Raw genomic sequence first — 22,764 nt, forward strand, 5'->3', positions numbered from 1 at the left:
CAGGAGATGGGGAGAGAATGAAATAACTCAGACATGTAATAATAGCTATAATTTACTGAGTGGTTAATCCGTGCAAGGTACTTTTCTACATGCTTCACATACATCAACTGGGTCCTCTTCCCAGCAACCTATTTATATCTTTATTTTAGATCAGCAGTCCTCAACTTTTTTGGCACCAGAGACCGGTTTCATGGAAGACAATTTTTCCACGGACGTGGTGCAGGGGGAGGGGGGCGATGGTTCGTCGGTAACGCGAGCGATGGGGAGTGATGGGGAACCGCAGATGAAACTTCACTCGCTCACCTCCTGCTGTGTGGCCCGGTTCCTAACAGGCCGCGAATGCAGCCTGGGGGTTGGGGACCCCTGTTTTAGATGAGAATATCAAGGCACAGTCCACCCAGATATGTATGGTATCTTAGATTGGAGTCCTGACCTCAGGGGATTTCTAGCTTTACAGCTTTATGAAGGCTTTTGGGGCAGGGAGAAACTTGTTGGTCCCTGAGGCCAAAGTTTGCAGGTCTGGGCACATCCTGACCTGGTGGAACTCCAGCCTTCCCATTTACCACCTGTGTGTATCTTTGGGCCGGGCAACTTCTCACCCCTCTTAGGCCCTTGGTTTCCTCACCTGCAAAATGGGGACAACGATACCTCCCTCCCGATGGGATTATTGGGAGGACTAAATTAGCTAATGAATGGACAGCACCTGGAGCAGTGCTTGGTACCCTGTAGCTGCCCATCAGATGTGATTTCCCTTCCTCGCTCACTTCCTCCAGGTGGGTTGGGTGCTGTTCACACCTGGAGGGCACTTATTACCTCTGGCCTGCAGGAAGTGGCATTATTTCTGGAGGGAGTGAGCAGCCTTGCAGGGTGGGCAGGCCAGAGTTTGCTGAGATGGATGTGACTGTCAGGTGGCCTGGGCAAGCCCCTGCAGACCCTGATGCAAGGTTAAGGAATAGCTAGAAACTCCAAGGCTTTTGATTTTACAGCAGCTTGTTGGCCCAGACATGCTAGCTCATGGGACTTTAGTGCAAGGCAGTACTGAGTTCTGGATTCAGACCCAGGTTCAAACCCTGTCTTACCGTGGAGCCTTAGGCCAATTTCTTCATCTCTCTGAGTCCCCATTTTCCTATGACTTGACTCAGAAGAATATTGGTAGTGACCTTGAAACGCCCTCAATAAATGTTAGCCTCTCTTTTTTAGAAACAATTATATGTATAAGGTTAAGATTTTGCCCCTAGGAATAAGTCACACCTTTCTCTGCGCCCCCTGACATCCATGTACATTCTGGTTCTGGGTCCTGTGTCCCATTCTTCTGTGCTCTCTACCATCAAAACGCCACCAGTATAAAGAGGAGACCATCGAATATAAGTAGTTTTCAGGGCCCTGTACAGGGTCTGGCACAGGGAGGTTTAGGAAGTTCGTGTAATGGGGGAGAAGCATTTTCCTGACAGGAGCTCCATAAAACCAGAGGGACTGTAGCAACTGCCCTCCTAGGAGTGCCTCCTCTCACCTTGGTGAACCTTGGGAGGGAAGTAAAGAAGGGCTGAGATTTGGTGCCCTCAGCGGAAGGAACAGGGACAGGGTCTGGGGATTGTCATGGAGGCGGGAAAACTGGGCTTTGGCTTGAGCGTCAGACAACCCCGGATGCCCACTCCTAGTTGTGTGACCTAGAGGTAGCAGTTGTTAACCTGGCCAAGCCTCCATTTTATCCTCTCTGAAACGGATAGGATGGTAATACCCACTTCTTGGGGGCTCTTGTGAGGACCCAGGAGGAGCTGTAAAAGTACTCGGCACCCAGGAAGCATTCCAAGACTGGCTGCTGGGATTATTGTTGTCACAGCCTTTGCAAAGGCTCCAGGGTCCGGGGCCCCAGGCGCGCGCATGCGCACGCGCACCCGGTCAGCCAGGTGAGAGGGAGGCTGCCGTCCCGCACCTGGCTTTTAACCTTTCACCTTCACGGAGCGGAGGTGGGCGGAATGGATGCAGAGACCGGGACGCGGGGTCGCGAGCCCGGCTAGACCTAACCCCGAGGCGAAGGGGCGGCTCTTCGGGAGCGCGCCTAGCCTGCTACAGGCCGGGGTCCGCGCGCGCCGCGGAGAGGGCGGGGAAGCGCGGAGGGGAGCGAAGTCTCGCGAGATCGTGCGGCGGCTGTAGCGGCAGCGGCGGCGGCGGCGGCCCAAGAGGTGAGCTGCGGTCGGCGGCAGCGACGGCGTCTGCCGTTGGGGCTGAGAAGCGGGTGAGCGCGGCGGAGACCGAGGGCCGGACGGGGGAGCCAGCCGGGCGGGCGGCCCGTGTCCTGGGCGGCCTCTCCAGTCGGCCCTGCGGCTGCAGCGGAGCCGCCGGGTCCGCGCCGTCCCGGGACCCGCGCGGGCGGGGCGGGGCTGCCGGGCCAGGGCCGCGGGACCGCAGGGCCGGTCTCCTCGCAGCCAGTCCCCGCACGCGGGTGCAACCGCGAGGCGCGCCTCAGTTTCCCCCGGCGGCGGGTTGGCGCCGTGGACGCGGCGCTGCTGCCCGCGGCAACACCATTTATTGAGCCTTAACCGTCTGCCCGCGCTTACGCGGTTCCACTGCTGGGCTGCACGGAGAGGTGAAGCGCCCTGCCCCGGGTCTCCGTGCTGGGACACGGTAGAATCGGGGTTTAAGTCCAGGCACAGCGAGCCCAGCGCCCCGCCCCGTACTTGCCTCCCATCCTTCTCCCCACCCCCACTCGCTGGGTTTTAGGGCTCGAGTTCTACTCCTCCGGTCCCTATTGGGCTGCAGAGGGTGTGTCTGGGGACCCCCTCCCCCTGCTTGAATGCAGCATGGCATATGAGTTTATTGGGTGAGAGTCCTTGGCTTTTGTCGATTTCCGAAAAGGTTCCCTGCTCCCGAAATGGTCAATAACTTTTGTTTGGCCCTGTGTGAGGGCAGAAGTGGGCTTAAAAGCAGCGGTGTGTGCCGGGGGTGGGGCGTCAGATCGAATGGAAGTGGACTATTGCAGCCCAGGGCTTGCTTTAAGCAAAGGAAACTTTTCAAGTTTGTTTTTGGTTAAGCACGTGATTCCACTCTTCGGAGCAGTGGTGCTCAACTTTGTCAGACCAAGGCTCCTCCCACTTGCAGCAGAAGTTTGTAAAGCCCCCATTACAGCTCTGAAATGAACTTCGTCAGTAATGTAACCTACCTACATACATAATTGAAAATCAGTGTGATGCTCCGATTTAAATGTAAGGGAGAAGTAAAAGGAGAACAATATATGACATGCATTGCCATATCACATCTAACACATACTGCTGTGCTGTACCTGCTTCTAGTGAATAAGCTTGGCCTGAAGAGAGGTAAAAATATTAGAAGCTATTTCATACAAGAAAAGGAAAGATCAGAGAGGTAGATAGACACAGAGGTAGGGGACGCCTAAGTGTTGGGATAAACTTTTTATGATAATGAAGAGAGAAACAAGTCCGGGTTGAATTAGGAATAACATGCCAAGGTAAAGTACAGACTATCTCAATCAACATGTAAATAATATTAATATAACCCCTCCATGAACGCCACGTTTTCCAACGACATTGTAGGGCAGCTTTTGTGCCACAAGCTTGGAGGTACTGCTGCTTCGAGGCACCATGCTGCATTCCACCGCTTATCACTGATGATAATGAATAAAATATTAGCTAGATTGAAAGGTTTTGTTTGTTTGTTTTGCTTTGTGTTTGATTCGGTGCCATTATGTTACTTAGTAGTGTAGGTTTGCTCAGTATTGTGACACTGCAATTATATGTTGAGTTAATGCATGGTGTGAGGAAATGGTCGCTAATTTTCAGACACGAGTTATTATTCAATCGCAACTTCCCTCACGTTAGCTACCTTCCCCTGAATTACTGGGGTTTTTCCATAGTTTCTTGTGAAAACTGTTTAGTATTATGTTCTAAAGTATCGCCAGTTACCGTGATAAATCTGGCTGGTCATTGAAACGATTCTCAGGACCAGGATAAATGTTCATTATGTAGATCTGTCCCATGCATTGTGAGAAGTTCAAGCATCCTGGCTTCCAGACACTAAATGCCAGTGGTGTGCCCTAGTCACTTGATAACTAAACACGTCTCTTAGAGGACCGTACTAGCTCCTTTGAGATCCACTCTAAAGAACAGTCGTCGTTGTCTAGTCAGTTATAACAGGGAGGGGGCCAGAATTTAACTGACATTCAAACAATTTTTATTGGGAACATTTTTTCCCTGTTCTTTTTTTCTACTTAACTAATATCCATGTTAGAGAATTTGGTCAATGCATATTGTACAAGGGTGAAAACTAAAATGACCTATAATCATATTGTCCTCAGTCCTCCTAATATGATTCATTAGAAATTCTTTTCATTTGAAACTCTGTTAGTCTTGCTGCTATGGGGAAAATGCAAATTGAGTTGAGAAAGTTCATCTCCGACTATTATATAGCTACAGTGTAACATGATGAATTTCTTCAACTTTTGTTAAATCTACAAAGGAAGTTTATTTTTCCTTTTCCTTGGATAGATAAATTGCTTCTTTGCTATAAGATGTTCGTTTATTGTTCATTGCTTGTTACTTTTGAAAGGTGCTATGGAAACAAGCATGTAAGTAAAGGCTTTTGTCAGAAAAGAAGGGTATATTTTGTACCTGCTTTTTGTATTTGGAGAGAGTGTGACTCTTGAACTTGAAACCTTTTATCCGGGCATCTTGGTAGTTTCTGGTGGGATTAATCGGGTGAGAGGGAAGAAGGGAGTTGGGGGGCTCCTTCCTTTCAGAACATGAAGTTTCTCCCACTGCCTCCTCCTCAGAGGTCTCCCAGGTGCCAGACCTAAAGGTTTTTCTTACAGTGATCCTCTCATTATTTTTACTTCCCCTTGACCCATATGTTTTAACAGGACTTTAACAAACTGCAATTAAGAAATGTGTTTGCCCTGTTTTGTTTTGTTTTTGTTTTGTGTCAATAAATGACATGGCACCTCCTAGCAGGAAGGAAGCAGGGTTTCAACCCTGAAGTGTTACTGCAGTTGGCCTTTAATTGGGGTGGGGGTCTTTTCAGGGGGACATTATTTACTCACTCATTAAACACCTATTGTGGGGGGAAAATAAATAAATAGCCTAGAGATAGCTACATTGAATACTTTTGGATTGGAAATTTATCCAAATTGAGTGATTAATTTGTATTACTTTGTGTAAGCAGTATCATGTTCCAGGGTAAAAAGAGGTCACTCTTTTTTAATCACTACCTTTTAAAAAAATACTCATATGTACAAAAATGAACCAAATAATATTGCATGGAAGTTGAAACTGTTCCAGTGTTTAGGCGTGGAACAAATTGTTGTATGGACAAAAATCCATGCCTCTGTGCATGAAAATGCATAATTTATTATATGTATATCTCTGAGATTTATAATTAAGCTATTTCATTGATATATTTTTTAAGATGCATATCTGAGATGGACTATATCTTAAAATTGACAAGTGATGGTTTAATTGGCAACTTTTGTTCTTTCTTAGTGGTACATAAAATAATAGTGTCTGGAAATGATGGCATCTTATCGATAGATGCCGTAAGATAGGGATATGTAGAAATTTCAGCACATTGATTAATGTTTAACACCAAAAACTTTATACAAAGGATGACTTGCAAAATGAAGATACATAACAGTTCCAGGTCCTTCCATCTCAACTAGAATTCTTTACTTGGAAGATGCCTTTAAAGATTTTCCCCCCATGTAAAACAAATGGAGAATCAGTGTTTGTAAATATAAGAACCATTTTCAAAATGTTTAGAAGGAAACAAACTGGTGATTTTTCATGGAGAGCAGATGGTATGGTTAATGTGTTTGAAATAAAGTTAATCAGTATAACCAGGCAGATCTATGAATATGCCTTCTTGTTTTTTTTTCCCCCATTCTGGAAGGTTCATGGGTCCACTTATAAATGAAAGTCGTCTCAAACGAGACATCCTTAAATTGAATTTCAACAATTCACTGTTATTTTAATAAGACATATGCTTGAAAATGTATTTATTCCGAGTTAAAGACAGAACTTACATGGGAGGCTACATGATGTCTCCCACCCTGGAAACCTGTGTATGGACTCTGCTACTGAGGGCAAATTTCATAGGAAACTCACCCACGTGAAGACTATATTTGTAGTCTTCTACAAATATAGTAGAAGTGGATTTCTTCCCCAGGTGGATTTGAGCTTTTCTTCGCGAGTGCACTCCCCAAACCAGCAGCACATCAGCAGCTTCCTGGAGCTGGTTTGAAATGCTGACTCAGGGACTCACCCCAGACTTACTGAACCAGAATCTGCTTTTTAACAATATCCTCCTCCAAGTGATGCATGAGGATGTGTAAGAAGCATTTGACCAGATCACTGGCTCTCAAACTTGAGTGTGTATTACCAGAATTACTCCCTACCACTCCCAGAGTTTCTGGTTCAGTAGGTCTGGGCTGGGGCTTGAGAATTTGCATTTTTACCAGGTTCTCAGGTAATGCTGATGCTGCTGGTCCAGGGACCATACTTTGAGAAGCATTAGGCTAAAGCATCCTCGTTGTGCTTTCCTATTCTCTCTTCTGATTCCTTGCCCCCCAAATAGCGCTTTTATAGATTATTATAATCATGTGCTTTAGCTTGATTAAAGAAAAAAAATCGGATTGTCTCGTATGATTTTTAGTGATGGCCACACTAATCTTGCTTGTTAATATTTAATTTCAGAGAAAAATTCTTTCATTTTTATTTACTATTACTTTTTAAATTGAAGTATAGTTGATTTACAATGTTGTGTTAGTTTCAGGTGTACGGCAAAGTGATTCAGTTATACATACATACATATATACATATGTACACATATATATATATATTCTTTTTCGGATTCTTTTCCATTATAGGTTATACAAGGTATTGAATATGGTTCCCAGTGCTATACAGTAGGTCCTTGTTGTTTATCTTTTTTATATATATTAGTGTGTATCTGTTAATCCCAAACTCCTAATTTAGGAAAAAATTCTATTTTAATGCGTATCGGATTTTGACTCTAGGTGATAAGTAGTTCTCTTTCTCTTCGTCCTGTGAGTTATACTTTTAACACTTTAAAATTCTTTTTGTATATATAAAATGTTCATGTGGTTCAAAAACTAAAATGGAGTATTTTGAGGAGGCTAATTTCCAACTCTGTCTTGGTCTAATATGCTCCCTTCGGCCACAGATGATTTTTTCTATTTGTTTCCTATAGATGCCTACTGTTTCTTTGTGTAGATACAAGTAGATGCCAGTATACTCTATATATCCCCTCCTTTCTATATAAAATGTAAATTATTCTGACCCCGTTTTTTTTTTCAGTTAGTATACCTTTAGTATCTTTCTACATTAGTATATAGAAAACATTGATTTAACAGATGCAGAATATACCATTGTGTGGCCTGGGCCAGAGCTTAGTAAGTAGCCCCAGTAAATGATGAAGTACCCCAATAAGTGATGGATACTTGAGGGTTTTCCAGTCTCTTCCAGTCACAGCCTGTGGTGAATAAACTTGTGTACATGTCATTTCGTATATGTGAAGTGTATCTGTGGGATATCTTTCCAGAAGTGGGATTCCTGGGTCAGTGAGCAATGCATTTATAATTTTGATAAATGCTGCCCTCTTTCAGGGTTGTGCAATTTTGAACTCCTGCAAGTAATGCACTAGAGTACCTGTCTCCATAGCCTCTCCCAATAGAGTGTTTACCAGCCTTTGGATTTGTATCAGTCTGAAAGGTGAAAAGTTACTCGTGGTGTTAATGAGCATTACTTTGATTATGAATGAGGCTGAGCATCTTTTCACGTGCTTAAAGGCGGTTTCTGTTTCTTTTTCTATGAACCATCTGTTCATGCCCTTTCCGCGTTTTTCTTTTGGATCACTTTTTTCTTATCAATTTCTAGGAATTTATTTATTTTTATTTTTTTATTTTTTTGCGGTACGCAGGCCTCTCACTGTTGTGGCCTCTCCTGTTGCGGAGCACAGGCTCCGGACGCGCAGGCTCAGCGGCCATGGCTCACGGGCCTAGCTGCCCCGCGGCATGTGGGATCTTCCCGGACCGGGGCACGAACCCCTGTCCCTTGGATCGGCAGGTGGACTCTCGACCACTGCGCCACCAGGGAAGCCCAATTTCTAGGAATTTATAAATTAGAGAGATTAGCCCTTTGTGATGTGAGTTGCAATTTCCTCAAGATTGTCATTTTTAAAAAAATTGCTGTCATGTATTTTTGTATAGAGAAGGCTTTTAAGTTTTTTCTTTAAATTTTAAGTAGTTAATATTTTATGGTGTCTGGATTTTGAGTCACGGAAAGGCCTCCAAGAATTTGGATTTGGCCCATTTTTTTTCTTTCAGTGTTTTTTTCTTTTATGGTTTCATTTTTACACTTAAACCTTTGATCCATTTAAAATTTATTCTGGTGTTCAGGAGTGATATATAGATTCAACTTTTTCCATATGGCTACCAGTTATCTTTACCCATTTGTTTCAGAATACAATACACCTTCATTATATTCTGAATTTCCAGATGTATTGGGGTGCATCTCTGGACTTTCTGTTCTATTCCATTAAGTCTTTCTATTCCTGCACAAGTACACATTATTGGTTTTATAAAATGTCTTAATGCCTTGTAAAACTAGTTTCACCTGTTGCCCTTCGTTTTCCTGGCAATTCTTGCTTGTTTATTTTTCCATGTGAACTTTAGAATCATTTGTCAGTTCCAGAAGAAAAAGAACTTAGGCAAATTGAGATCGTGTTAAATTTATAAACTAACATAGGGAGAATTGATCTCTTTCGGATATTGAATTTTCCTATCCGGGAACATTGTGTATTTTTTCATTTGTTTGGTTTTACTCCCGAATCCTTCTGGAGCATTTTCAAGTTTTTCTCATATAGGTTTTGCCCATTTCTTATTAAATTTATTGTGTGTGTGTGTGTGTGTATATATACACATATACATGTATGTATATATATTTTTTTGTGTGAGATCTTCTTTTCCTTTATCTTTTCTAAGTGGTTTTTTTTTAAGGTTTGTTTTTTAAATTAATTAATTTTTTTGGAGCTGCATTGGGTCTTCGTTGCTGTGCCCGGGCTTTCTCTAGTTGCATTGAGTGGGAGCTACTCTTTGTTGCAGTGTGCTGGCTTCTCATTGCAGTGGCTTCTCTTATTGTGGAGCACAGGCTCTAGGCATGCGGGCTTCAGTAGTTGTGGCATGTGGGCTCAGTAGTTGTGGCTCGTGGGCTCTAGAGCTCAAGCTCAGTAGTTGTGGCACCCGGGATTAGTTGCTCCGTGGCATGTGGGGTCTTCTTGGACCAGGGCTCGAACCCGTGTCCCCTGCACTGGCAGGCGGATTCTTAACCACTGCGCCACCAGGGAAGTCCCTGTAAGTGGTTTTGATTGTTTGTATGAAGGCTGTTTATTTCTGTGTAAGTACAGAAGTTTATATACCCTGAAGTTCTAAGTAGTTTTTAACAGACGTTAAATTCTGCAGAATCCTTTATACATTTTTGCCTAAAACAAAAGAAAGCCTTGGGAGTCAGGCTTACAGTTAAATTCTGTGGCTGCATTTATGAGCTCTGTGGACATCTGGGGATCTATTTGACTACTCTGAGCCTCAGTTTCCTAATCAGTAAAAGGAACATTTCTGGCTTGGTAAGAATGTTGGGAGAATTAAAAAGAGCTTGGGACTCATCACTTAGTGCCGCTTCCACCACCATCACTGCCAGCGGCAACATAGATTGAGGTTGCTGTGCTCTTTTTCTTCCTCTTTCCCCTCTCACCTTTAAAAGACAAAAACAGAAAAGAAAAATGATAAAATGATGCTAGACTTGAAGTTAAAAGCAAGTTGTGATTCACTCGGAGCAGGATGATCAATATACTGAGAAGAGAACAAACTCAGCCCCGTATTTGAGGCCCCTCCTGCCTGCCTTTCTAGCCTTGCTGCTGCTTGCCCTCTCCGATGCACCCTGACCAGAGGCTGCTTAGCTTTCCCCAAAGGCCCCGTGTTTCCTATAACGCCATCCCTTCCACCCAGAATGTTCTGCTACCTAATTCTACCAGTTTAGATATGTGCTGCCCTGCACCCAGTAAAAAACACGATCTGTCTCCATGTGTAGCTTGTCGGTCCTATAGCTTGGCCTTGATGGACTGGAAACTGTGAGGAGAGAAACCATGTCCCTCATGTCCACCAAAGAATACAGAATACCTGGCAAAGAACAGACACTCAGATATTTTAAAATAAGTAAATGAATAATTGACTTTGATCTTTCTTTTGCCTCGTATTATGTGTCTGGGTAATTCATCTGTCACCCAGTACATTGTAAACCCCTTGAAGATAAGGCTTATGCCACTTCTCAATAATAATAGTAACAGTAATAATAATGGTGGTGGTGGAGGTGGTGAGAGGCAAATGGATTTATTTCATATAAGAACATATAATAATAAAAGCGAAAATTGATGTTCATTGAACATTTATTATGTTACAGGAACTGTTTTGAAGTCCCCGATGTGGATTATCTCATATAACCCTCAGCAGTCCTGTGGGTTGGATCCTGTTATTATGCACGTGGGGAAACCGAGGCACATGGGTTTATGGACTTGCTCAACATCAGACAAGCTAGGAAGTGGTAGAGCTGAGACTCAGATGCAGGTGTTCTAAGTCTAGCAACCCAGCTTTTCACCTGCTGCAAGATTGGATACAGTCATGTGTAGGTCCTCCAACCATTTAAGAAGAGTTATTTAATTCCACTTACACCTGCTCATTTTCCTTCCCAGTCGTGCCATTTTAGTAACTTGTATTTTATTCTTTCCAATCCCTCTCAGACTTCATGTGCTCCAGGAGGCTTTCTCTGACCACCCTGCCTGGCATGAGTAGATGTTCAATTAAAAGTAATTTTAACTTTTTTCCCCTCTAGGTTCACAGTGAAGGTGCTAAGAAAGAGAATGTAAGACAGGAAAATAATTAAATATTTTTACTGAGGTAAGTTTTTTATGATTTAATTTTTTTAAAGGAAATGTCTCTTATTTTTAAAAAATTCCTCTCCATAGCCTGCTTTCTTAAGATGTAAGAGGGAGATTGTTTTAGGAGTGTTTAAGTTCATAGAACCTGAGGTTCTTAAGGTAGATGCCAGGAATGTGGACTGTTTGAATAAGGTCATTTGGCTTCCTTACTTCTTTGACTTGAATCTTTAAATTTCCATCATCTCATTGTTTTAAAGCATGGTGCTGAGAAGGAGGTCCCACAGGTGGAAATCCATAAGCTGTTTGGTGATTACATATACTTGCAACATTCAGTGAAAACTTTGATTTTAAAGTAGGGAGTTGAAGGGATTTGAAGCCACTTGGTGAGATTGCAACACTTTATTTTCTTAAATGAAAATGTGTTGTTTATTTTCTTATTATAATAGTAAGAAAAAACCTCCCTCAATGACACCTAATTCCTGCCACCCAGAAATGGCTGCCATTAATATTAATATTTTGGTGAAAATCCTTTTAGAAATTTATCTATGAATATAGAAGTATTTATATACAAATCTTTAAATAAATTGGTTTACACTGTACATGGTGGTCATTTTTAAATGCAACAATATTTTTTTTTTTTTTTAATTTTATTTATTTTTGGCTGTGTTGGCTCTTCATTTCTGTGCGAGGGCTTTCTCTAATTGCGGTAAGTGGGGGCCACTCCTCATCGTGGTGCGCGGGCCTCTCACTATCGCGGCCTCTCCCATTGCGGAGCACAGGCTCCAGACGCGCAGGCTCAGTAATTGTGACTCACGGGGCCAATTGCTCCGCGGCGTGTGGGATCTTCCCAGACCAGGGCTCGAACCTGTGTCCTCTGCATTGGCAGGCGGATTCTCAACCACCACGCCACCAGGGAAGCCCTAAATGCAACAATATTTTTATATATCTCTACACATGAATTGTTAAGAGACATGCATAATCATATATGATCATTTTTACTGACCATGTAATTCCATTGTTTTACAGGCACCATACTTTATTGAATCATTCCTTTGATGACCATTTAGATTGTTTCTAGTGGATAATAGTGTGTTGATTAACTCTGTACTTAAATCATTGTATTCATGTTCATTTATTTTCTTAGAAGTATAACTACCCACACTGAGTTTTGTTCATCTTTTTAATCCTTGCCAGTCCAATAGGAGAAAAAAATGGTATCTTTTTTTTTCTTTTTAATTTTATTCCTTTATTTATTTTTGGCTGCATTGGGTCTTCGTTGCTGCGCACGGGCTTTCTCTAGTTGCGGCGATCAGGGGCTACTCTTTGTTGCGATGCCCGGGCTTCTCATTGTGGTGGCTTTTCTCGTTGCGGAGCATGGGCTCTGTGCGCGTGGGCTTCAGTAGTTGTGGCACGCGGGCTCAGTAGTTGTGGCGCACGGGCTTAGTTGTTCCGCGGCATGGGAGATCTTCCCGGACCAGGGATCGAACCCATGTACCCTGCATTGGCAGATGGATTCTTAACCACTGCACCACCAGGGAAACCCCAGTATCTTTTTTGAGATAGCAGGGTTTTTGACTGGAGTAAACCTTATGTTTTAAAGACCTCTTTGATTTGATAGTCTTACATAAAGAATTTCCTCATCGAGCACATACCTGTGATTCTCATGTGTAAGTGAGACACTCTCTTGGACTTTAAATATGATGAAAATGTTAAAATATGTTGAGTTCTTTGTTTTTAGGTCTATTGCCCTGATTAACTCATTATAAATAATTTGAAATTATTGGCAACTAACTAATTGTCTTGGATACTGAAAGTTTTCCTTTATAGAGAGTAATACCTTTGTTTTTTATTCACTTACATTGGACCTTAAAGAAGCTTTAAAAACTAACTTCTTAATATCTTTCAAACATGAATACCAATTGTAGAATAGCGTACGGAATGTGATTTACAAATTTAGGTGATAACAGAGTATTACTGAGTTATGTGAATATGTATTCACGTGTAAACCTATGAATATTGATATTGAGTCTCATCTGTCCAAAGGATTTTGCCAGTTTCTGATATGAATGTGAGATCTAATTTTATGTTTGTTTTAGATTTTATTTCAATCAAATAAGGGTTACCTAAGGAAGGTCTCACATGGAACAGATACCAACTTTGTTATTGACCTACTGTTTGTTCTTTGACTTAACAAAAAGCCAGTTAAAATTCATCTCTTTTTCCTTGACGTAAAATGCATCTTATAGAATGCCTTTCATGTGGGTGCTTTACTTTTCACTCCAAGTTAACCTTGTTGAGGCTGGGACCAAGTGTGTTTTATTCACCATCTTACATCCAGCAACTAATGTGATATTTGGCACGTACATGGCAGACACTCAGATCGTTTTTGAAGGAATTAATGATTGGTGAATATCATCATTGTTAAGTTAGAATTAAGATGTAAATGAGAAGTGCCTTAAATTTTAATTAAGAAATTTAATTTCTTGGAGAATAAAGCTAGCATCTGTGATTTTTAAATGCATCTAAATCTAGACATGCATAATTGTAGTGACACTTGCTACCATAACATTTTGTGATGTTTTGTTTGGACTGTTGATTTGGATTCTGTCCCGTTTCTTTGCAGAATCACATATACTGCTGTGTTTTAAATCTGCTTTTTTGTCTGTTTCTTCTTGTTGCTGTTAAGGGCAAAGTAAGTGAAGTAGGTCACGTACGAGATCTTATTAAAGAACCCTATTTGTGTTTCATATTACAGACATGGGAATATCTTTCAGTTATGTTATTTGAAGACAAGGATGAAGTAAATGTCCCCAAATATATTTTAAATTATAATGGAGAGAAATTGAGTTATATTTTAATTGGGATTCAGCATTTATTAAAAATAAAAGTAGATGAATAGATTGCTAGCCATTAAGAAGAATGTGTAAATCTTTAAGTATCCCGCCTATTAAGCTTTTCTGACGCATAACCAGTTTTTCACAGCCAAAATAAACAGAGAGAATGAAACAATTATCTAATAGATTTAAGCAATGTTGAGGACTCTTGTTTCATACATTTTGTTTCCACTAGAGTATGGGATTCTAAAGAATGCATGTGCTAGTTTTAATCAGTATTTTAGCAGCAGTTATTGCATGTAGAAAAATTTAACTTATTAAATAATCCCCTAGCAATTTTTATTTGTACTTTAATTTTCTTAGCAACTCCTTCCTTAATAAATAGTCTAAAGTTAAATCTAGGCAGACTTGAAAGGAAATTATTGAGTCTTCATTAGTAGGGTCTAAATTAATTAGATTTCCTGGACTTTACCCTCTGATATCATATTGTGGCGAACGGTATGATTCTGTATTCGTTTTCTAAAATACCCAAAGTTCTGGGTTCTTATATCTCTTTTCTGCAGTAGTATAGGGATTTGCTTATATTGTAGCTTTCATTTCACTGATGAGTTAATTTCTTTAATTGCATGCTTTAAAACCCCAATTCTAAAAATACTCCTGGAAAGTGAGGCATTACTAGTAGTAGTAAAACTGGAGTCTTAATTAAACTTAAGACTTTATCATTTACTTCTTTTAGCTGCATTTGTAAAAAATTTTATACTGTATTTAAACAGATTTCAAGACATTCTTAGTATTTAATGGGTTGGATTCTGTGCATTTGCAAGTTTCCTCCTATTTTAGGCATAAAGGTTAAAGTTTAGACTGGCAGTGTAAGTGGTTATTTAATTGGAAAGTTAGAAAGAGGAGAAGTTCTGTCTTCATATACAGGGTGTGTGGTTGTAGAATATTTAGGTGAAACTGTTTCATTGTCAGGGTGAGAGTACTGAACTGCAGTAGGAGGGCAAAAAACTTGTTAAGTGCTTATATGCGATATAGGTAACAGCTCCCTAGCAAAGCCAGCACTCTGGCCTTACTCCTGTAGTATCTGTAATGAGTTGGTCTCTCACAGAGGTTTTTGTTGTTGTTTGTTTTGGGTTTTTTTTGTTGTTTGTTTTGTTTTGTTTTTTTAGAGGACTGTATTATTTCTCACTTGTGAGATCAATGTTTTATTTTTTATTTATATTTTATTTTTGGCTTTGTTGGGTCTTCATTGCTGTGCACGGGCTTTCTTTAGTTGTGGCGAGTGGGGGCTGCTCTTCGTGGTGGTGCACGGGCTTCTCATTGAGGTGGCTTCTCTTGTTGTGGAGCACAGGCTCTAGGTGCATGGGCTTCAGTAGTTATGGCACGTGGGCTCAGTAGTTGTGGCGCATGGGCTTAGTTGCTCTGCGGCATGTGGGATCTTCCTGGACCAGGGCTTGAACCCGTGTCCCCTGCATTGGCAGGTGGATTCTTAACCACTGCGCCACCAGGGAAGCCTCCAGAGAGGTTTTATTAAACTCTGAGTCTTAAGGGGAGAGTTTTGGAAAGAGAGGTAGAGAACAGTAGCTTTGGGCCACAAGTTCCATAATGAATGTGGTGCTTAGGGAAACTCTTCAGGAATAGCTATCTCCAGCCTCCGAATGTCCCATTGCCCTTGAGACATTTCCCTCCTTGCTAACCCTAGAAACTTTTCCTGGTGTTGTGGTGTGATGGAACATTGTCTGGAGCTGGGCGGAGGGAGTCTGACCGTCTCCCGGTGCAGGGTCTAGATGCTCTCTTTAAGTAGACTTCCAGCATGGGAGTATGGCATATTCTAGCACTGTGATGACAAATATGGGAAGTCCATGCAAGCTTTACCTTCGTTCCAGTTTGTTCAGAGAGGACACCTAGTTCATGGTGAGGGTTATGTTTGTGTCTGCTAAACCCAGTAAGTTTTGTTTTAAGTAGATTTCAGTCTATTCTAATGTAACAAAGTTTTTCAGTCTGAATGTTCTAGCAGCCATCACTCAAACGTTAATTGCTGTCAGTGGGAAGGGATATCCTCCTACATCTTTTCTGGAGCGCTTGAAACCATCCCACTTCCTTTTTCTTTTACCTTAAGAACTGATTACTGACACTTGGGAATTATAATCAGATTGCATCAATCTTTATAGAAAGGTTACCAATTATTGCACTGGAAAATAGGCATTTGTCTCTCATAGTAAGTGTTTCTCTTGGTGTGTCTCTTTCAGTTCATTGCTTTTAAATACCTCTTAGGTGAATGAATGCTTTGTGTCGTGCCCTGATTTAATACATTTAAAACAGACTTTATTGATGGCTTTCTTACTTTCAGTTATATGGGAGGGGGAATAATTTATTCAGTATGGAATTTTCATAGAATATTTCGGTTGCTTAGATGTCCTTGGGGTAGAAAAGAAAGGTTGATGTCAATTACTTACACTGTGATATAAGCTCCAGAACCAGTATTTGCGTTGAAAAGTTGAGAGCAGTGAGGATATTTATGGTGGGGATGTACATATAGAGCATTGGACTCTACCTCTTGTGTGTATTCTCTCATTTTGTTCTCTAATGACTCTCTGAGGCTAGATACAGTCACTCCAGTTTTAGAGAATAGAAGGCCTTGGTTATGAGATTTGTCCTTCGGCACTCAGCTAGTATGCTTAAAAGAAAAACAAAGCAATGACTTGAATCCAGATCTCTCTGGCTCTTCTTGTGTTCACCAACAGAGAAAAGGGTCTCACAGTTGTTAGAATGTTTCCATTACTGTAGATTAGTGAAATGTTGGGTGGAATGAAGACACAGCTGCTTTATTACCACCATCACCATCATTCTTACCCTCCCTTTTATTTCTAATGTTCTTCAACATTAACTGGTAAAGTTTAGGAGCCTGCCAGGGTATCTGGCTCATTGTGTTCGATACAACATAGGCTTGTTTAATTTAGCAGTGCTCTGAGATGAAAGGTTCACGACGCCAAGTACAAACAGACCTTCTGGGGGATGTGAATTTTGTTATAGGAGAGAATGCTTGTTTTTCCTTGCTCTGTGCTAATAAAGAAGCTGGCACATTTTCTCATGAGTTAAAAAGGACTTGGGCCTGTTTAAATCTGTGTAATCAAAGGGAAGTGAGTGGTTCTGATAAACATTTTCCTTTGTGCAGTCTTTGGTTAATTCCATTTCATACCTGCCAGAGAATTGCAGTGTGCTCTTCCGTTCTTTCCTCTTTTTACTTTGGATTTGATATTATGGTTGGTCATTGTAGGGATTTGGTGGTAGGAAAATAAATCCTTTCCTCGTTTGAACAGATTGTGTGTTTTTTTGTTTTCTTTTATGACAGGTTATCCTATAGCAGGCAAAGTGATTCAATCAGACCCCTACACAGAGGTGTCACTATATGATTTTGTGCAGTAATTTTTTTTGGTAACAGTTCTATTGAGATGTAATTCACATACCGTAAAGTTCACCCGTTTAAAGCATAGAATTCGGTGGATTTTAGTATATTCACAGAGTTGTGCACGGATGCCTACTGTCTAATTCCAGAACACTTTCATCACCCCAAAAAGAAACCCCAGGCGCAGTAGCAGTCACTTTCCGTTCTTCCCTCTCGTTAGCCCGTGGCAGCCACCATTCTACTTTCTGTATCTGTGGATTTGCTTATTTAGAGTATGTCATATACATGGAATCATAAAATATGTGTGACCTTCTGTGTCTGGCGTCTTTCACTTAGCATGTTTTTGAGGTTCATCTGTGTTGTAGCATGTATCAGAACTCATTCTTTTTTGTTGCTGAATAACTCTGTGGCACGGAGATATACATTTTGTTTATTCATCCCTTGATGGCCACTTAGGTGGTTTCCATGTTTCGGCTCTTATGAATAATGCTGCTGTGAACATTCATGTACAAGTTTTTTGGGTGGACATCTGCTGTCGTTTCTCATGGATTTATACCTAGGAGTAGGATTGCTGGGTCTCATGGTAATTCTATATTTAACTTTTTGAGGGACTGCCAAACTGTTTTCCAAAGCGGCTGTACTATTTTACGTTCTGATCAGCAGTGTTAGAGGATTCCAGTTTCTTCACATCCTTGCCAACACTTGTTATTTTTTGTTTTGTTTTGTTTTTCATAGTAGCCATTCCAGTGGGTGTAAAGTGGTATCTCGTAGTTTTGATTTGCATTTCCCTAATGGCTAATGATGTTGAACATCTTTTCATGTGCTTCTTGTCCACTTGTATATCTTTTTTAGAGAAATACCTATTCAAATTCTTTTCCCATTTTTAAAGTTGGGTTGTCTTTTTATTGTTGAGTTATAGGATTTCCTTGTATATTCTAGATGAACCCCCCCCCCCGCATATGTCCTTATCAGATATATGAATTGTAAAAATGTCCTCCCATTCTGTGAATTGTCTTTTCACTTTTTTTTAAATGTTCTTTGAAGAAGTTTATTATTTTCATGAAGACCAGCTTATCTATTTCTCTTTGGTTGTTTATGTAGTCTTATCTCTGTTTGAGATTTTCTGTAAGTTAAAAAAATCACACCTTATTTCTACACATCTCTCATTTTAAAAATTGGTGCAAAATTAAATGGTCAGCTGTTAACTATACCGTGGGTTAGAGGTTTTAAATATCTTTCGTGTTTTTCAAATATTCTCATCTAATTCAAAGTGAGAAGACCAAGTTTCCTAACCTAATACCGAATGTGCTTTTTTCTAAATTAGAAAAATGTCTTTCAGTGTTCTGCCTAGCTCAAAATTCATGCGTCATTCTGTGAACGTTTTTAAGTGTTTTGTATGTACTGAGCACTTGATTGGGCTTGGGGATCCAGAGGTGAGTGAGACATGGCCCTATCCTCATGTGAACAAGAGCTCACACGCCAAGCTAGAAGCATCCACAGAGGACAGTGGAGGTCCACAGAAGGCAGGAAGGAATAGTCTCCTGTATCTGGGTGAGAATGCCTCACTGAAGAGTGGACACTTACAGCAGCTCTATTGAGATATAATTCACATATCATGAAGTTCACCCATTTAAAGTATACCACTCAGTGGATTTTAGTATATTCAAAGTGTTGTGCTCAATTCACAAAGGTGGGTAACAATCAGAACTTTTAGTTAGGGTCATTGATTCTCTCCTTCAGTTTCTTGTTACTGTGTATACAATATATCTGGGACCAGATATCTTATGGTAGCTGTATTTAGCATCCTTAGTGTAATAAAATGTAGGCACATGTAGGCATAGGTGTGATGACTTTGATGCCTAGAAGTGAGCCTAAAGAAAACCACTTTTCTTTAATTTCTTCAGGTTTTCCACATTTTCAGAAAGGAAAATATCCTGCTTACCAATCAGTTCAGCATTGGGGTGTGTGTGTGTGTGTGTGTGTGTGTGTGTGTGTGTGTGTGTGTGTGTGTGTCTAAGCCATAGCCCAAGTATTTCCGTATAGTCAGAGCATGAAATGTTGCTTGCCTGGAGGGGAAGGTTGGCTGTAGAGAGCTGAGTGTCCCCTGTTCAGGAAGTTAGATTTTGCCCGTATTGATGCTGGAGCCACTCTCCAGCAGGGAGAGAGTGATGTGGTCCCTCTGGCTGCTGTATTATGGATGCTAGATGCAAGGGCAGGACTGGGGACAGGAGACCCATTAGGTTGTTGATCTAGTCCAGTGAGAGGTGATGAGGACCTGAACTAAGGTGTTCGTGGCAGAGTTGGATAAGACACAGGCTGGAAGTGTTTAGGAGCTATTAGTCCAGAATCCTGGCTACAAGTAACAGAAACCCTCCCCAAACTATCTTAAGTTCAAAGAGGGATTAATTGGAAGTTTCCTGGAGAAGGTTGTAAAAGGTATGAAATGCTGCAGAAACCAGGAAAAGCCAGAGGCCTTGTGGATTGGAACTGGTCTCATCAACACAGAGATTCTTTCTCCCATCTCTGCTCCCTCGGGCATCTGCATATGGCAGGGGCCATTGTCATACTCTCCAACCAAGAGGAGGAAAGAGCTCCTCTTTCCCAACTTTAGTTTTTAAAATCCCAGGGGCTCTCTTGGCCTTGGGTTTTGTGCCTTCACCAGGCACTGGGATCTTTGGAAGCTGTCTACCACCATCTCATTGGCAGTTCCCAGAAGAAGTGGAAGAAGGTTGTTCTGGGCAGAGCTAACCATGTACATCTACTCTGCAAATACTGAGATTAAGAAGATCTGAGAAGGAAGGGAGGGCCAGGAATGCCTCCCACATTTGTGACTTTGGTAACCTGTGATGGCACATTTCCATCCGAGAATGAGTTCAGGGAGCAGGCAGACCGGAGTGCAGTGGGTAAACTGAGTTCAGTTTTAGACCAACTTAGACTGGAACATAGAACTAATCACAATTTGTATGTTACATATTTTTATGATTATTAGACTGGTTTGCCTTTCTTCACAGTTAGAAGCCCTTTGAAGACAGGGACTGTCTTGTTTTCTTCGCTCAAATATCTTTGTGAATGAATTCAGGAGAACAGGTTCAACAGGCAGCTGGATGGACAGTCTGGATCTCAGGTGAGGACAGGAAATATGGATTTGGGAGTTATCAGTATAGGGCTACATAGTGGACAAGCTTACCTGGTGGCTAAGGGACTGTTAGAAAAGCTCAGATATTGTATAGACCTGTAATTTTCATGTCCAGGTAATGAACTTACGCCTTTTCCTTTTTTTTTTTCTTTGTCCTGCCGAGTATTTAATGTCAGTAATTATCTACTGACAGTTCTGCTAATTATTTTTTTAAAATTTTGTGATTAGAATTAGATTTGTGATACATAGGGAAATAAAGGTGATAAAGACAGATTCTATTTCCTTTTAAGAATAACTGACTCATAGGATGAAACCTTGGATATGATTTCACATCACTCCTGTAAACTCTCACAAGAGATGTTTATAAAACACTTGGAACAATACAGATTGTACTAAGAAAATGTGCTTTGATCAACTCTGGAGATACAAAGCAGGGAACTTAATAAATCAAGTCCTATTTGTGAATGGAAAAGACTGGAAGTTCACCTTAAAAGTAAGAACTCAGTTCACGTCAAGACTTAAATTTTGTATTCTGAATAGCAGATGTTAATTTAGTTTCATCTTTTATATAAAAATAAAATGAATTGCAGATTTCAGATCTTGGCATCTTGAAATCTGACTCCTGATGCCTGTCTCTTAATAGCCATTGAAACACTAGTGTAGAAATGGAATTTGACTTTGGTTTTTTACCCTTTAATTTTGAGGTGAGTGTGCTTCCAGCTTTGTCTTCCCTCTGTATTCAAGAAAACCAAATCACTGGTAGCTTGGATATGGCATAATTTTTATTATTTAAATATTAGAAAAATAGGGCCTTGTTTATCTAAAGTAGTAATATTATGTTGACACTTGGGAACGATGGTTTTTTGGTTTTTGTACTTTTTTTTTTTTCATTTTAAGGCGTAAATACAATTGTATTACTTTTGTGGGCTAAACACTCTCGTCCTGCTACCTTGCCATATGACAAGATATTCTAGTAAATTGCGTATATTTTAAGTGTCTTTGTTTATTGCCTAGATTCCTTTCTTTCCCCCCTGCAGTAGGGGTGAGCCATATTTATTTATTTATTTAAATTTTCACCGAAGAACTTTCACTAAATTTGCCTGATCCCCCAATGCAGGCAAGTGTCTTTTAGCAAGTTAATCTAAAGGAGCATTTCTAAAAACTCAAATTGAGTAGATTATAGCATCCCAGGTTTTTAAATTACAGTAAGGTATATATTTAAAATATAACACAGATAATTTTCTTTTGGTTTATAGATTAATGCTTATTCTTTCAAATGGAGTTTCAACACATATCTAATAGACTAAGACTTTGAGCATTCTGAATTTTACCAAAGCTGCTCAAAGACTGGGAAAGAGAATACATTTCAGATTTTAATGATCAAAATTATGGATTTGACTCCTGCATAAATTAGTGAAATAATATACGGAAAAATCTCTGTGTTGAGACCCCAGAGCCCAGCAAACTGTATCCCTGTTGAAATCAGTTACAAAGCTGAAATTAAAGAATGTTGATTTTTGGAGGTACCCCTTATCAGCTCCTGGGAAAAAAATAGTTAATATGCCTCAGATAGAGTCTAGCTTATTCTGTATTCTGAAATGATTTTTATTAAGAGGTACTTAGCTTCACTGTTTACTAATTAATTCTTCAGAGGTAGCATCATTCAAACTAGAAAAGTTCACAGCCTAGCTGTCAGAGAAGGAGTCAGCAGCCCTTACAGATGTTGGTGAACAGTGACCCTGAAGAAAGAGGCCTGAATCCTTTATGCATCTGGGCTCGGGGTTTGTCAGGGTCACTCTTCTACTGCACCACCTAAAACAAGATCGCTTTCACATATGCACTATTTCCATCCATTAATTTTTGGATTTTTTAATGACTGATAAATACAGTTCAAAAAGGAGCATTAAATAATGGGGGGGAATCCAAATATTTTATTGCTACTCAGATTTAGTCTAATTAGGGAAAAATTTGCCTGGGTTATGGAAAGTATGTACAATTGAAATGCACCTCTGATCAAGTGTGTGGAATTTAGGCTAACGTGTTGCCTAGCAGTTGTAAAGAATCTGGTAAGTGATCTAAGTAATAAATACGTATTCTGTATGTAAACAGACATTTCTAATGTACTTCAGCAGTGGTTTCTGTAGTTTAAGTAGTGATAGATCTTGATTATGCTCTCACTGAATAGTCTTTCTTACTAGACAGAGAATGCAGAAGGTCTTCAACCAGTTCTTGCTCCTGTGTTTGTAACGCTTGAATTTAAGTCAGTTTTATTCTTCATCTCAGAGATAGCAAAATAGTGTGGAGAAATGCTATAAGGGTGGAAGCGCGTGGTTTGTAAACTTCTTCTACAAGTGTGTTGTCCATGAAACTCTCGTACATAGAACAGCTCATCTCCAGAGGGCAGCGGAAGGCTGACTGGCGCCCCAAAGGGG

At 40.7% G+C, this 22,764-nt stretch overlaps 1 protein-coding gene across 4 annotated transcripts in view; it reads left to right on the top strand.

The window, feature by feature from the left end:
* The first annotated feature begins 2,150 nt into the window (after positions 1–2,150).
* MRTFB (myocardin related transcription factor B) overlaps positions 2,151–22,764 on the top strand; it is a 201,446-nt gene continuing 180,832 nt past the window's right edge. For 3 of the 4 annotated variants that reach the window (XM_060124736.1, XM_060124739.1, XM_060124742.1), the window contains exons 1-2: positions 2,151–2,236; positions 10,911–10,975. The gene's annotated coding sequence lies outside the window, so the exon portion shown is untranslated. The remainder of the gene's footprint in view (positions 2,237–10,910; positions 10,976–22,764) is intronic. The other variant, XM_060124740.1, reaches the window with a different exon arrangement.

This window comes from Lagenorhynchus albirostris, chromosome 15 (genome assembly GCF_949774975.1).
Source record: "Lagenorhynchus albirostris chromosome 15, mLagAlb1.1, whole genome shotgun sequence".
NCBI lineage: Eukaryota > Metazoa > Chordata > Mammalia > Artiodactyla > Delphinidae > Lagenorhynchus > Lagenorhynchus albirostris.